Source organism: Cnephaeus nilssonii (genome assembly GCF_951640355.1).
Source record: "Cnephaeus nilssonii genome assembly, chromosome: 2".
Taxonomy (NCBI): domain Eukaryota; kingdom Metazoa; phylum Chordata; class Mammalia; order Chiroptera; family Vespertilionidae; genus Cnephaeus; species Cnephaeus nilssonii.
In genome coordinates, this window is record NC_137073.1 from 76,003,957 (window position 1) to 76,017,600 (window position 13,644).

Here is a 13,644-nt window from a genome sequence, read left to right on the forward strand (position 1 = left end):
TCAATCCTATTCCTGACTTCTTCCCCATTTAGAATGAGTTGCCTTCCAGAGCCCCTCAGTCCTCCCTGAGAGTGGAATCTTGCCTGGTATTCTACCAGGTTGTGCAGCGCCCAGACTGTACCTTTCAGCAGTGGGTACAGTGTGGGCTTGTTTCAGGAGGCTGCCGAGCCCTCAGGCAACAGACTTCCCTCAGGCCCAAGCCACCAGCCCAGGCACAGAGAGCTCTGAACCCTGGGAGTGGATAGCAGCTGAGACCCGCCCTGCACATGCATGTTCCCTGGGTCCTGGTTCTGAAACAGTAATTGGAAGACTTACCTATGGGGTCTCTGTCCTCCATTTTATTTCTGAACATAGGCCTCATCAAATTTTTCCCCAGGAGAAAGATGTGTGGATCCTCTCCATGAAGGGCTAGAGAGGCAGTGTGTGTCTCCAATGTCGGGGGCCCCTGAATGATGGCTGCCCGTTGCCTTTGCTCTCTGCCCCATCACAGGCATGCTCCGCTTTGGCCATTCCCTGAAAAGCCTCACAAACATCATCTACTGATTTCTTCCTATCTTCCCACAAATTCACAACTTAGTACGGTCTGAATTGATGCTTTCCTGATTTTAATTTTCATATCAAGATGATGTGTGGCAAATTCTATGTGATTATTGTTTAGGATGGAACAGGTTTCAACTTTGTGAATATAAAAATACAATTCAGACTATTAATATCTTGAAAAAGTTTAGAGAAATGATCTCCTGTGCAGGAAAAAACCCCAGTTTCAGACATAGATAAGAGCCAAGTTTGAGATAAGTAAACATTTTACTCTGACTCATTAAGTATGCATTTGATTTAGAACCCAAGTTATTTGTCAGTTGTCTATGAAGTTCACTGTGGTAGCTTTCAGTTTCCCAGTTTCTCTTCTATTTGTTAGGCTCCCCTCCCCCCTTTTTACTGTTTTTCTTTAAACCTTACCTACCATTTTTCGTAAGCCCATCCCCATTTCAGTTTCCTCAGAGCCCTGAGAGATTCAGCAAGGCAGTCTGCATAGTGCTTGGTGGCATGGAGGTTCCATAAAACTGAGTATATATTTAGAGCAACATTTGCATCCTACCTGAGGTGAGCTGATTTATGAGTCAGTGTTGGGTAAGTACCCAGAGATCCTCATATCAAATGCAAGATCCAAGTGTGCTGCATAATTACCTCACTTTGTGTTTTGTAAAGTACCTGGTACCATGACAATATTCACTAAGTAAATAACCAATGAAATGAAACACACTTCCTTGTCTATTTTAATAATGTACCAGTCATGCATTTTTTTTTTCCTGGAACAAAGAATCACTGTAGTAAGTTGCTCTGCCAATATCAGGCTGATATCTTATTGCAAGCAAAACAAAGAGATAAAATGGTATGCCACAGGAAAACTGATAAAGTTTCTTTTCAAAATAAAGGAGAGTAAGGTAATAACGCAAAATGTGAAAATCAGGAAATAGAATTACTGTAATAGAATTAATGCAAATATGAATATAGGTTTCTTGATTTCCTAATACTTTTCAGTGATAATACCCACATGTCCAGAGTACAATTCAAGTTACAGTTTTAAAATCAATTCCATTTTTAAAATAAATCTGTTGTTCTTCTCTGGATGCTCCTGTCCATAAGAAAGGCTGACAGATGTTTAACAGAGCAGAACCATAGCCAGCAATTTCTAGTGGGAATTGAGCTACCAAATATTTTCCTCAAATTATAGAAAATTACCATTTGTAGGTTCTATATTATACTTAGCTTCTTGATTTAGGATTAAACATCTGTAACTTATTGTTAGGATATCCGGAGAGTTTGCAAAACTCTATGATATGAATATTGTCTCTCTCTCGGTATTCCCAAAGAAAGTTGTTTTGGTCTCACTTGTAAAGATTTGCTGGTGACCAACAGAGCCAGTATGTAATTTTAGAGGGAAAACATTGAGATCTGCAATGTACTGTTGACATATTTTCACCCAAATTTGCTACCAGTTGACCAAGGATCCAGATGGTGGTTACCCTTCAGACTACCTCACAAACCCCAATGATCCAGTGGAACAGAGAGAAAGAGAAACTTTATCTCTTCCTCCTCTGGCTTTGGCTGAAGATCAAGATATTGTAATAATACAAGTCTTGGAAGGATTTAGAAATGGCCATGATTCTCTCCTCCCCCCTGCCCCCCTTTCCCCCCAACCCCAGGCTGCCCCAGTAACACTTGTATTGGATAGTATGGACATAGTGATCTTTTAATGACTAAATATAGCTGAGGGGCTTAGGGTTTATGAAAGATCAGGGAAATGTAATAGAACTTGAATCTTGTGTTTATAATCTTTTCCAGTTAGTTTTAGTTCTGTTTCTTAAAATAAGATCAAAGAAGACTTCCTAGAAAAGGCAAAAACTGAGCCTTGAAGGATGAAAAGAGGATATTGGAGTTAATTCATGAGAAGGTATTCTGGCTAAAGGAATAAATAATGTGGGTAAAGCAAAGAAGTGGGGAAGGGTATGGTGTGCTTGGATGTTGGTCAGGGTTCCCCAGTGGCCCTAGATTTACAGATGAGGCTAGAAAAGTTTTGCAAACGTCTATCCTCCAAAATAATTGGCATTGAAGTTATTCCTTCTGGAAAGCCTTCTCTGAACTCTAGTCCTAGGTGGAGTGTCCTTTCTGTGTGCTTTTGGAACCCTCTGCCCTTATCCCAATGGAGTTCTTCATGCAACATATGCATTTACCTGTTCTTATTCGACTTCCTCTTTCATTTTTACACTCCTTACAGAAGGAACATTGTCTTGACCACTTTTGTCTTCTTAATGCCCTGGACAGTGCATGCTTGGTAGGCACTCAATAAATATTTCTTGAACTGAATGAACAATGCAAACTTTTCCTTAAATAATTTCTTTCAAATGTTTAAGTTTGTTTTTTTAAATATATTTTATTGATTTTTTACAGAGAGGAAGGGAGAGGGAAAGAGAGTTAGAAACATCGATGAGAGAGAAACATTGATCAGCTGCCTCCTGCACACTCCCTACTGGGTATGTGCCCGCAACCAAGGTATATGCCCTTGACCGGAACCGAACCTAGGACCCTTGAGTCCGCAGGCCTACACTCTATCCACTGAGCCAAACTGGTTAGGGCATAAGTTTTTTTTTTATAGACTATTAGACTATACTGGATAATTGTTCTAAAGACATAAAGCAACATATTGATAATAAATGTGGATATATTTTGTAATTAAATTACTAAAAAGAAAGCTTACTCTAGATCATTAACCACTTAAAGGATTTATCTATCAAATTGCTAAGAAGTCCTCTTTATAAAACAGTTTCATTTATAAGACAACTGGCCAGTATAAGGGACCATTTGAGTAGCAGTAAAAGAGAGGGCAGAGCCCTGACAATCTGCTAGTGGAAGACTATGCCTGAGAGAACCCTGGACTTGGAGTCACAGAACATGGGACCTCGCTCCAGAAATTGCTATGTGAACCTGGGCAAGCTACTCAAAGTCTCTGATCTTTAATTTCATACTGGACACTAGGAACCATAATACCTGTTCTGCTTACTTCTCAGAGTTGTGAAGATAAGATAATGTAGAAATGAGATAAACTACAAAGAATTCTCCTTTTTCTTCTTATCATAATGCTGTAAGAAATAGTTGAATTGACGTCCTGAAACCTCGGATGTCTATTGTTCACCAGTTAAAAACAGATAGCAGACCTTAGGACTTTTGATTTGATATTCAATCCATTGATTGTAGCCTGCCGCCTCTTTCTAATCTGACAAGGAAAAGAATACACATCGCTCGTAGAGGAATGTAGGGTTGTAAAAGTTTGTCCTTGGCAGGACACTCTATATCCTCTGGTATTTAACACCAAACCCTAGAGTCAGAGTCTGCTTCCAGGTAGTTTTCATGCACAGCTTATTGATAGCTGCATGGACATGTCCAGTGACAGATTCTGGCCATGGTGAGGCTGAGTGCTGGCAGGACAGATGAGTACTGTTCTCCAGCACATTGCTTCCATTCTCTGCTCTTTTCCAGGCTGTCAGGGGTTGGCTCTTGCCAGCATGTTGAAAGGCCTGGCCAGGATTCCTTCCAGGCTGTCCAGTCTAGGTAGGAGGGGCAATTGGCATGTTTACCCCTCCTGTGTCTACCTTGACCATTCTGACAACATTTTAACCTGAGAGGGGAGTGTTACTCCCTGGTGGCCCTTTATCTTGGTTTATGACAAGTTTATTATCTTTGATCTACCAAACCCAGAGAGTAGAGGGTGGGTGTTTTATTTCATATGCCAGGTACCATTGACTTTAATTATCTTCTTCTAATCAGTCCAGCACTGAGGAATGTGGGACTGACGTCTCAAACCACCTCATAGTTTGGACAATCTCTAAAACCACAATGTGCATATATAACTTGGCTATCCAGTATTTGTAAAAAAAAAAATATTGTATTTTGTTGAGTTGTGATTTTTTATGCTCCATTTAAAATTAGGGTTGTTTTTTTTTTGGTAGATTTATAATTCTGACATGGAAATAGCTATTAAATGTAAGATGTATAGTCAGCCAGTGATGGAGCTCATGCTATATAATTTCTTTATTTGCTCTGCTGAATTTGGTGATATATGAACCCCCTTTTTTGCTTGGTGATAGGGTAGATAGGTGAGAAGACTGGAAGAACAAAGAGTGTGAATCAGTCACATCACAATTAATTGCATTGAGAGTCAAGATTTTTTCTCTCAATTTCAAATATTTCTCCCTAAAATTCTGTCCCATTAATTGGGTCCTGTCTAGTGCATCATTCAGTTTGCATAATAGTTCAGTCAATTGTAGAATTAGAGTTTGACAGAAAAACACAGAGTCATCCATTCATCCATCCATCCATCCATCCATCCATCCATCCATCCATCCAGGCAGCCGGCACTTTTTATATGAAAGGCACTGTGGTAGGCTTTGTAGATACCAAGTTTGATGAGTTTACAGACAGAGCAGTGATTTTTAATTTCTTACATTTCTTTGAGTATCTGATGAAAATTTTAAATTTTCTCTCTGAGGAAAAAAACATTCAATTACAAGGGATCATCAGCTAAACCCATGGACATAGGTTTAAGAACTTCTATTCTCTTATGGGAGGTACAGATAAGAACAGTCCGGCATGTGCTCTGAGTTCTGTTCATCAGTGGTGATGGATTTTCCCATCAGTGGGTGTGGGAGAGGGCAACAAAATCACAGGCCCACTGGCAAGAGGGCTGGATTTGGGTTTAGAAGTTTAGGATTAGTAGTTCCTAGTCTAACACTTACTAGTTGTGTTAAATGGGCACATTATTTAGCCTTTCCAGGCTCCCTGTCTTAATCTATATAATTAAAACAGTGAGATCTGCCTCATTCTCACAGCCAGGGAGGGAACCTTGTGGTGAGAGGGAGTAGTGGGTAGGGCCTGTGAAGCAGTAAAGCTCTTCATAAACTGTAAAGTCCCGTAAACATAATGTATTGCCAATCACTCTACTCACAAACACAGATATTTGAGAAAGTGATAAAACTTGGTCAAAAAGGAGACATCCAGTTGCATCCAGGGGCTTCCCGTGGCTCCTGTGGATGGAGAGCAATCATGGACTGCCACACAGAACTGATCTCACAGCCCCCAAAGGGACAGCAACCATGACCTGGATTTGAGAGAATAATCAGTGAAGGAACCACATTCAAAAGTCTTTAGTGTATTGGCAAGAGAGCCGGAGTCATACATTCAGAGGAAATGATGATAGAAAAGTTGTAAGCCAGTGGTTTGATTATTTTGGATATGCATTTATTTACTCTAATGTCGGGTTTTAAAAAACCAGGAGACTATAAAAACATTGTCAACATGCCCACCCCTGCCCAAACCATCCATCTCCTCTTTCTTTATCACTTGTGCTCTAATGAAGAAGCAGCCTGTGGCTTAGCTGGCAGTCAGGCACGGCGTGAGGTGGTGGGTGTAGGAAATGGGACGAGAGCACCAATCTTGGAAACTGAAGTCCTGGGTGTGAGTCTTGACTCTGCCTTCACCGAGTAGCTCTGGGACAATACACTATCTCATCAATGGCCTCAGAGTCCTCATCAGGAAACAAGGTGGTAATATCCAGTTTGCGTATCTCACTGGGTTGTTGTGACGCCCTAAGGAACATTTCTTTCTTTCTTTGTTTTTTAATAAAAGACATTTTTATTGATTTCAAAGAGGAAGGGAGAGGGAGAGAGAGAGAGAGAGAGAAAAACATCAATGATAAGAGAATCATCGATCGCTGCCTCCTGCATGCCCCACACAGAGGATCGAGCCTGCAACCCAGGCATGTGCCATGACCTGGAATCAACCGTGACCTCCTGGTTCATAGGTCAATGCTCAACCACTGAGCCATGTCAGCCTGGCAGGAACATTTCTTTATAAACTAAAAAGTACTAGCCATATAAAGTGCTATTATTATTATTGCATGTATCAATATCCATGTTTATCAAAGAAATGACCAAAAGGGAGAAAAATGACACCAGATTATATTTTTGCAGATTGGCTGCCTGATTTTGCTTCTTAGTTAAGCCCATGTCAGGATGACAGGTTGTCTAATCATGTTTGTGGAGGATGTGTCTAGAAATGTCTGATCAAAATATACCCAGGAACTTTGTCCTGGCTGCAGAAAGAAAGGCAAGCTTCCACTCATGATTTTCACATTTTATATTTAGCAAAAGGAACTTTAAAAACTGTTAGCTTTTTGAGAAGCTATCAAATACATTCTAGCGTCTGTAGGAGCAAATACCAAAGCCTCCTCCCTCCGCACTTCTGCCCATATGCTTTCTCTCAATTCTTTCTTGCTCTCCCCCACTTTCCCATCCTATTCGCTCCTCCCCCGCCTGCCTGTTCATTGTGTGTTTACAGTCCAGAAGTGGCAGCTGCCCACGCAGATGCATCCCAGTGGATCAATGGTGGCACTGTATCCATAGGAACCTGAAAAGAACCAGGCAGTCCCTTCTTCCCAACCCATGTATTTGTGTTGTGGCCAGACTGGCTGATGAAGGAGTTTTGTTCCAATTATGACACATAGGAGCAAACAGGGCAGAAACTGCCAGCTTTGATCCAGACAATGGGATGTAGAACTATGCCCAGCAGGCGCCATTATGGGCAGTTGTAGCTCACCTCCCGTTAACCTGCTCCTGGGGTCCTGACTCTTGTTCCAATCCAAGCTGAACACTGCCAGGCTGGATGTGTTAGGTAAACTAAAAAGAGAATCTTTGAACTGGGAGCTTATCCTTTCATTCAACAATTATCAAACATTTACAATATACCAGATACTGTGCTAAGTATTAGAGAAAAAACCAAATGAATAATATACGATTCTTCCTTTTAAGAAGTTGACGATATAGTGAGAAAGACAAAAATGTGCAAATAATTATAATATGTGACAATTGCCATTTCAGAGCCAAGCGATGTGGGGACCACAGGAGGAAGTGATGAGTTCTGCCTAGGTTTGGGAAGGCTGAAGAGAGGAGATGACTTTTGACCTGGGCCATAAAAGATGACCCTGATCTCACCACATGGAGGAGACAAGAATGCATTCCAGGCCTAGGAATTAGCAAGAGAGGCAGGGCAGCATGCAGATGTTCAAGGAATTGTGAGTGTCTGATATGGCTGGAGCAGAGTGGGGGCAGGTGGGGGCCGATGAAGAGAGAGGTGGGTATGGCCAGGTTGTAAAGGGGCTTCGAGAACAATGCTAAGGAGATTGGATACAAAAAGGAGCTAAGGCAAATTAAAAAAAAATACTATGAATTTTAAAAATCTCTAAACCTGCAGAAAGTCCATTGTAGGTGTTTTAGCTGGTTGAATGATTTATATTTTGGATGGGAACTTTGGAGCAGTATGAAAAATGGGCTGGTGGATGAGGATAGGGAAGCTACAGGAGTCCTGTTAGAAAGTTGTCACAAAGCTACAGGCAAGAAATAAAGAGAATCCCAAATGAGGCAGAGGCAGAAGGTCAGAAGAGCAGGTTAGTGGGGCATTAGACTTGGCAGGACCCAGGGGATTGGTTGGGTAGAGTGGTTTGGGGAGTCAGCGATGATGCTAACTTAATGGACAGGATGGGAAGATAGTGAAATGAGTAACCAATGTGGGGATCCCAGGAGAAAGTAGGTGGGATGATAGTGAAATGGGTAACCAATGTGGGGATCTATGGATGGGAGAACAGATGACTCTACTTCCCACTTAAAATAACAGCTCTCAGCCAGAATTTGAGTTCAAGTGCTCTGAATTGGGGAGAGGTATGTTCAGCAGGCCTTTGGCCTGAGACTAATGTTTAAGATATTTGAAAATTAGCCCTTCACTTTCTCATCACAGAATAAAACCATTTCAACTTCTTTAATCTTCCCTCAAGGGCCTTAGATAATTTGGGTTGATTCTGTTTTCCAATATCCCACTTAAAATGCAAAGCCCAGGCTAAAGACAACACACGAATCTTTCTCAAGTTATAGATGTAATTATATATTTTATGAGTGCTGTGCACACTTTATTAAAGATTACTGTAATTCCCACATTTAACACTTTATAGTTATTAATTATCTGCTTTTGCTGAAACAAACAAACAAACAATCAAACAAACACACACAACCAAAAACCTGAAAGATTTAACTTCATTATTTTTCATCTCCCCACCAAATATTTACTTCCTTCCAACAATGGATTTACCAGCCCTGCTCACAGGTATTGGTGCCCCTTTCAGGAGTCTACAGCAAGACCCCTCTTGTCCTGACCTTTAGTGCAGAACTGCTGCTTGGCTAAAGTTCCGGAGGCTGATTACATCAGGAAGGAGATTCCTCTGACAAAACATAAAATGAGGGAAAAACCACAATCTGTCCCCATACCCTGGTGGTTCAGCAAGATCTTCTAGGAGATCCAAAGACTGGTTTGCGCTTGAATAAGTGCTATGCTAGTGTCTTGGAGGAGTTCTCTGTCAACTCCAAGAAAAAACCGGCCTGGGGAAGAGCTGTTTACTCTCAAGACTTTGCAGGCAGGTAGCACTGGCTGAACAGTACCTTACTTAGTCATCTGAGGTCTTCTGAATACCTTGCCTGACAGTGATTGGAAAAGATGTGGGGATTTTAGGAAGCCCTGGAGTTGTAGTCAAAGGTATTCATTCACTGAGGTGTTCATTGCCCCAAAGAATCCTTAATTGTTAATTGGTCCCTGCAGGTTCCAGGTTGGAGAACCCTCCTTCTGCCAGCCTCAGTCCTCCTGGAAGGGTGCCTTAGGAAGAGCCTATGTGGCCAGGATCTCTGTGAAGATGCCTGTGACTTGTCATGCTGCCTCTCCTTCACTGGATCCTGCTGCCACCCTGGGCCTCACCCACTCAGCAAGCCCAGGCTCCTTTGCCACATCTCCCTGGCATTCTGCTGACTCCCTGGTACCTTTCTCTTTGCTCTCTAGGATCCTTCGATGCCTTCACTGTCCTCACTCTCTCCTCTCCTTCCCTCCAACCAGCCTTTCCTAAGTGGAGTTGCTCATCTAAACCACAGTAGTCAGAAATGATCTTTAAAATTCTCCCAAGGATGATAAATAACGAGTGTCATTCTAGATGTGTAGGAGAAAAGTAAATGCATTAAATGCAAAGGATCTCATAGGACAGTGAGGCTTGATTCTGAATAGAACTCTGGTTGAGAAAGGCTGTTGGGGCTTGGGTAATATTTTTCCAGCTTGGGGGTGGAGAAACTCTAGTATCTTCAAACATCCTTCTGTGTCCAATGACATTTCTTCCAAATAAGCTGATTATATTGTAAATCCTTTCTGATCTACCAAGAGCTTAGGTTTCTGGAAAATTTTGCCAGGTAAAAACTCCCAATGACTTCTTTGATGCAAACCCCTGTCCCGATCCAATATATTCAGGATAGCATGTGGAGTTGCATGGATCAGAGAAAGTCAAAAAGAGGAAAATATTAAGGGAGAAGATAGAATTGTCATCTTGTCACCTTTTAAGATCTTCAAATATTTCATGGTCTGGCAAGTGGACAGGAGTATGCTTGTCTTGTACTTCAAAGGATGCATGTATCGAAGTCAATAATGCTAGCTGCCAAAGCCCATAGCTCCCAAGTCCCAATGACTAAACAGAATGAAAATGTATTTCTTGTCCACATTGAAGACCAGTGAGGATGTGGGTAGAGTTGCAACTCTGTTCCATGTGGTCATTCAGGGACCTAGACCTTGTTCTCTTCCATGTCTCTAGAGTCCTTTCCATTCTTCTGACAGAGGAAGGAGCCAGAACTACATGTAGGAGATTCTCACGGACCAGGCCTAGAAGAGATGCATGACGCCTGGCCCACATTCCATTGGCCAGAACTCTGTCTCTGAGTTCAGGGAGGTGGGGAATGTAGGCCTGTTGTAAGTCTGAGAAGAGGAAGAGAACATGGGTGTTGGTGGTTACCAAAGTTTAGATATTTGGGGTCAAAAGTTTTGGCTCGAAATGAGATACTAATAACTAAATGAGGATTTGCATGGTCCATCACAGGCAACCTCATGAAGTAATACATTTGTTGTTACTGGAATGTTGGTTGGAGGGCAATTATAGAACTTTGGAGTTCTATAATTACAGTTCCCAAGTAGCACAGCAATTCTTCCCACCCTCCTGCTTCCACTTTCCCTGCGGTGCCGAATGCTTGGTTCCCATCACTGAGATGAGAGTGGGTCACATGGTGCAACTTCTGTAGAATGTCTTTTTCATTTTTGATTTTTTTCCTTTCTATTATTAGCAAGCTAGAGTAGCACTATTGAGGTGGACTTGTGCTCGGCAGACACAGTTTGAGGCTTCGTCTCGGTGGTGGTGGGGGACTCTGTGTGTGGAAGGGTGAGCCTGCCCATTACTGGATCCTTTACCTCTGGTGCAAGAAGTTATCATGAAACCTGTTTGTACCAATCGATGAAAAGGAAAGAGGAGCAGCATCACTGTAAGTGTAACATTCTGGAGTCCTAGCATTTTGACGTAGGAAGGGACATTAAAGCCCATGGAAGCTAGTCCTAGTGTGCTGTTCATGAAGAGGAACAGAGGGGTCAAGCCTTTGTCTTTAGGGTTGTGCAGCCAGTCCTGGCAAAGCACAGTTTTGGGTTTCCCGACTCCCAGACCTGGGCTCCAGGCTACAACTTCCACCAATAAAATACCAGGATTTCTCTGTCCTTAAAGACATTATTCAATGGTCTGATGCCATGACCTTGCTTGAGTTGCACAGAGAGAAGGAACCACGGAAGTCAGGAGACGTGGGATCTGGTCCTACTTGGTACTCAGATCTCTGTGGTCTTGGCCATGTGGATGGGCCTTGGGTTTCTCAAACATAAACTAAAAATTTGAATTAGATCAGCAGTGTTCAAGTCATGTGTTACACAGCGAGGCCTAGTATCTTTGGAGCTCCCTCGGGAGCCATTTTGGAGAGTAGGAACGAAGCTTAGCTATTTGATCTATCAGTTCCTCATTCACTAGTGTTGTTAGAAGGTTCTGTGACTTAAAATGGTTTGAAAACCACTGGCGTAGATCATCACTGAGGCTCTTTCTGGATGTTATGTACTTTGTGGATTTCACTACTAAGGTACTTTATATAGGGGCTGTATAATTGACACAAAGCTGTGGGAAGTTAAAAGCAAGCCAAAGTTTGCCACTGCTTGTCACAGCTGCAGATTCCAGTGCCTTGGGGACCAAGCAGGTCATCTAAAAGGAGGGAAGACTATGTAATGGGTTGAGTTGTGCCCCCCTCACAAATTAATATTGAAATACTAACCCCTAGCACCTCAGGATGTGACTGGATTTGGAGATAGGGTCTTTAAAGAGGAAACTGAGTTAATATGAGGTCATTAGGGTGGGACCTAACCCAAAGACAGAGGGATTAGAAGAAACCAACCCTGCTGATACCTTGATTGTGGACTCCCAGAATTGTGAGAAAATAAATTTGTGTTGTTTAAGCCACCCAGTCTGTGGTACTTTGCTATGGCAGCCCTAGAAGCTAATACGGAATGTGTGTGCTTGTGTGGACAGGTGGTGTGTGTGTGTGTGTGTGTGTGTGTGTGTGTATAATATGATAGGCCGGGGGGTGGAGGAGGGAGAGAGCCTGTGGCAGTTTTGGATGAGCTTGTCCTGGCTGAAAGGGGAAGGTATTCTTTAGCTCAGCTGTTGTCATATGCGGCTATTAGCTCCGTGTTGCCAGATGTTCTGAATTTTCAAGTGAAGCTAGAAATAATTTTTAATGTGAAAATTTCCAATTTTTAAGGTCTTACATGGGAAAACAAAACATGTCTGTGGGCTGAATTTGACCTACAGGCCCCACGTTTAAGGAAACAATTTAGAAGTGACCTCATAAGGCAGGGCATGACTACTGAGTAAACACTTAAGAGACAGAATGCTGGGTGAGGAGCCAGGACACCTGGCTGGCTTTCATGGCCAGAGCATCTTGCTGTGGAACCTTGAGCCAGACCTCAATTCCCATTCTTGTCAGCGGAGGAGACCGAACTGGGCCCTGCCAGCAAGGGTGATGGGAGATTTCAGGTCTGAGTGCCATACTCTGTAAACATCAGAGATTTGTGGCCAAGATAATTACTCCCCACTTGGCTGTTTCTCTCTAAGAATTAGTGCACGATCTTCTAAGGTCTCAAAGAAAAAGACTGAAAATAATTAAGGATTTAAGTACACAGAAGTGGATAAAATAGCCCCATTCTTCGAAAAAGCTGCTCAAACTAGAAATAGAAAAACAAAAATAAATCAGAAGGAATTGCTCCAAATGAATGTCATTAAAAAATATTGGCCGGAAGGGGTAGAACGTCACCCTTTCTTTATCAGAACTCTCACGGGCTCCTTTGCATTGGCGTTGTCACTGTCGGGTTTTCTTGGCTCCTTTGTCAGCATTTCAAGGACAAAGTATGGTAGGAATGGACTAATGCGAAGGATTATTAAGGTTTTACTGTGTGCCGGACTTCACATATATAGATAGGCCTTTTTTGCTGTAACACAAAACAACACTTCCCAGAAAATCTTGCCGTCTGCAAAACTTGGTATAAAACAATAATAGGATGTAAGGGGAAAATAGGGCCAAAGTAGACCATTCAAATCTCATGCCACTCTGATCAACCACAATAATCACTGTTACCTGGGGAGGTCACTTAGACCATGTTGGCAGCAGCTGAGTATCTAGAAGCTGCCATAGGGGGTATTAACGTGCACAAAAGCAATAGAGCTGAGAAGCTGGTAACTGTTTAAAAGCCCCGGGCTGGCAGGGGCGGAAATGGAGCTCTGAGTCAGTGGGCACGGGAGGCAGGGCAACCTCACACAAGCTGGGAGCTCATGAGTCTGGAGTGCACCTATTGGAGGAGGGAGCCATGGATGCAGGTGCTCATTTTAACGTATTCTGGAATATACATCAAAAGGCTTCCTGCTGATGGTGCAGCAGCTGAGCCTCAGGCCTTTTCCATTTCCAATGAAGGTTAGGATTCCACTTTCGATATCCTTGCTCCCCTTGCTTAGGAACGCCCCCCCCCCCAATGATATGATAAAAATCTATGTGCAATTTTCACATCACAATGTGAAATTTTAATGTGCAATTATGTGCAGTCTAACGTGCAATTTTCACATTACACTGACATCATTCCTCTATTACCCATCAGTGATGGAGT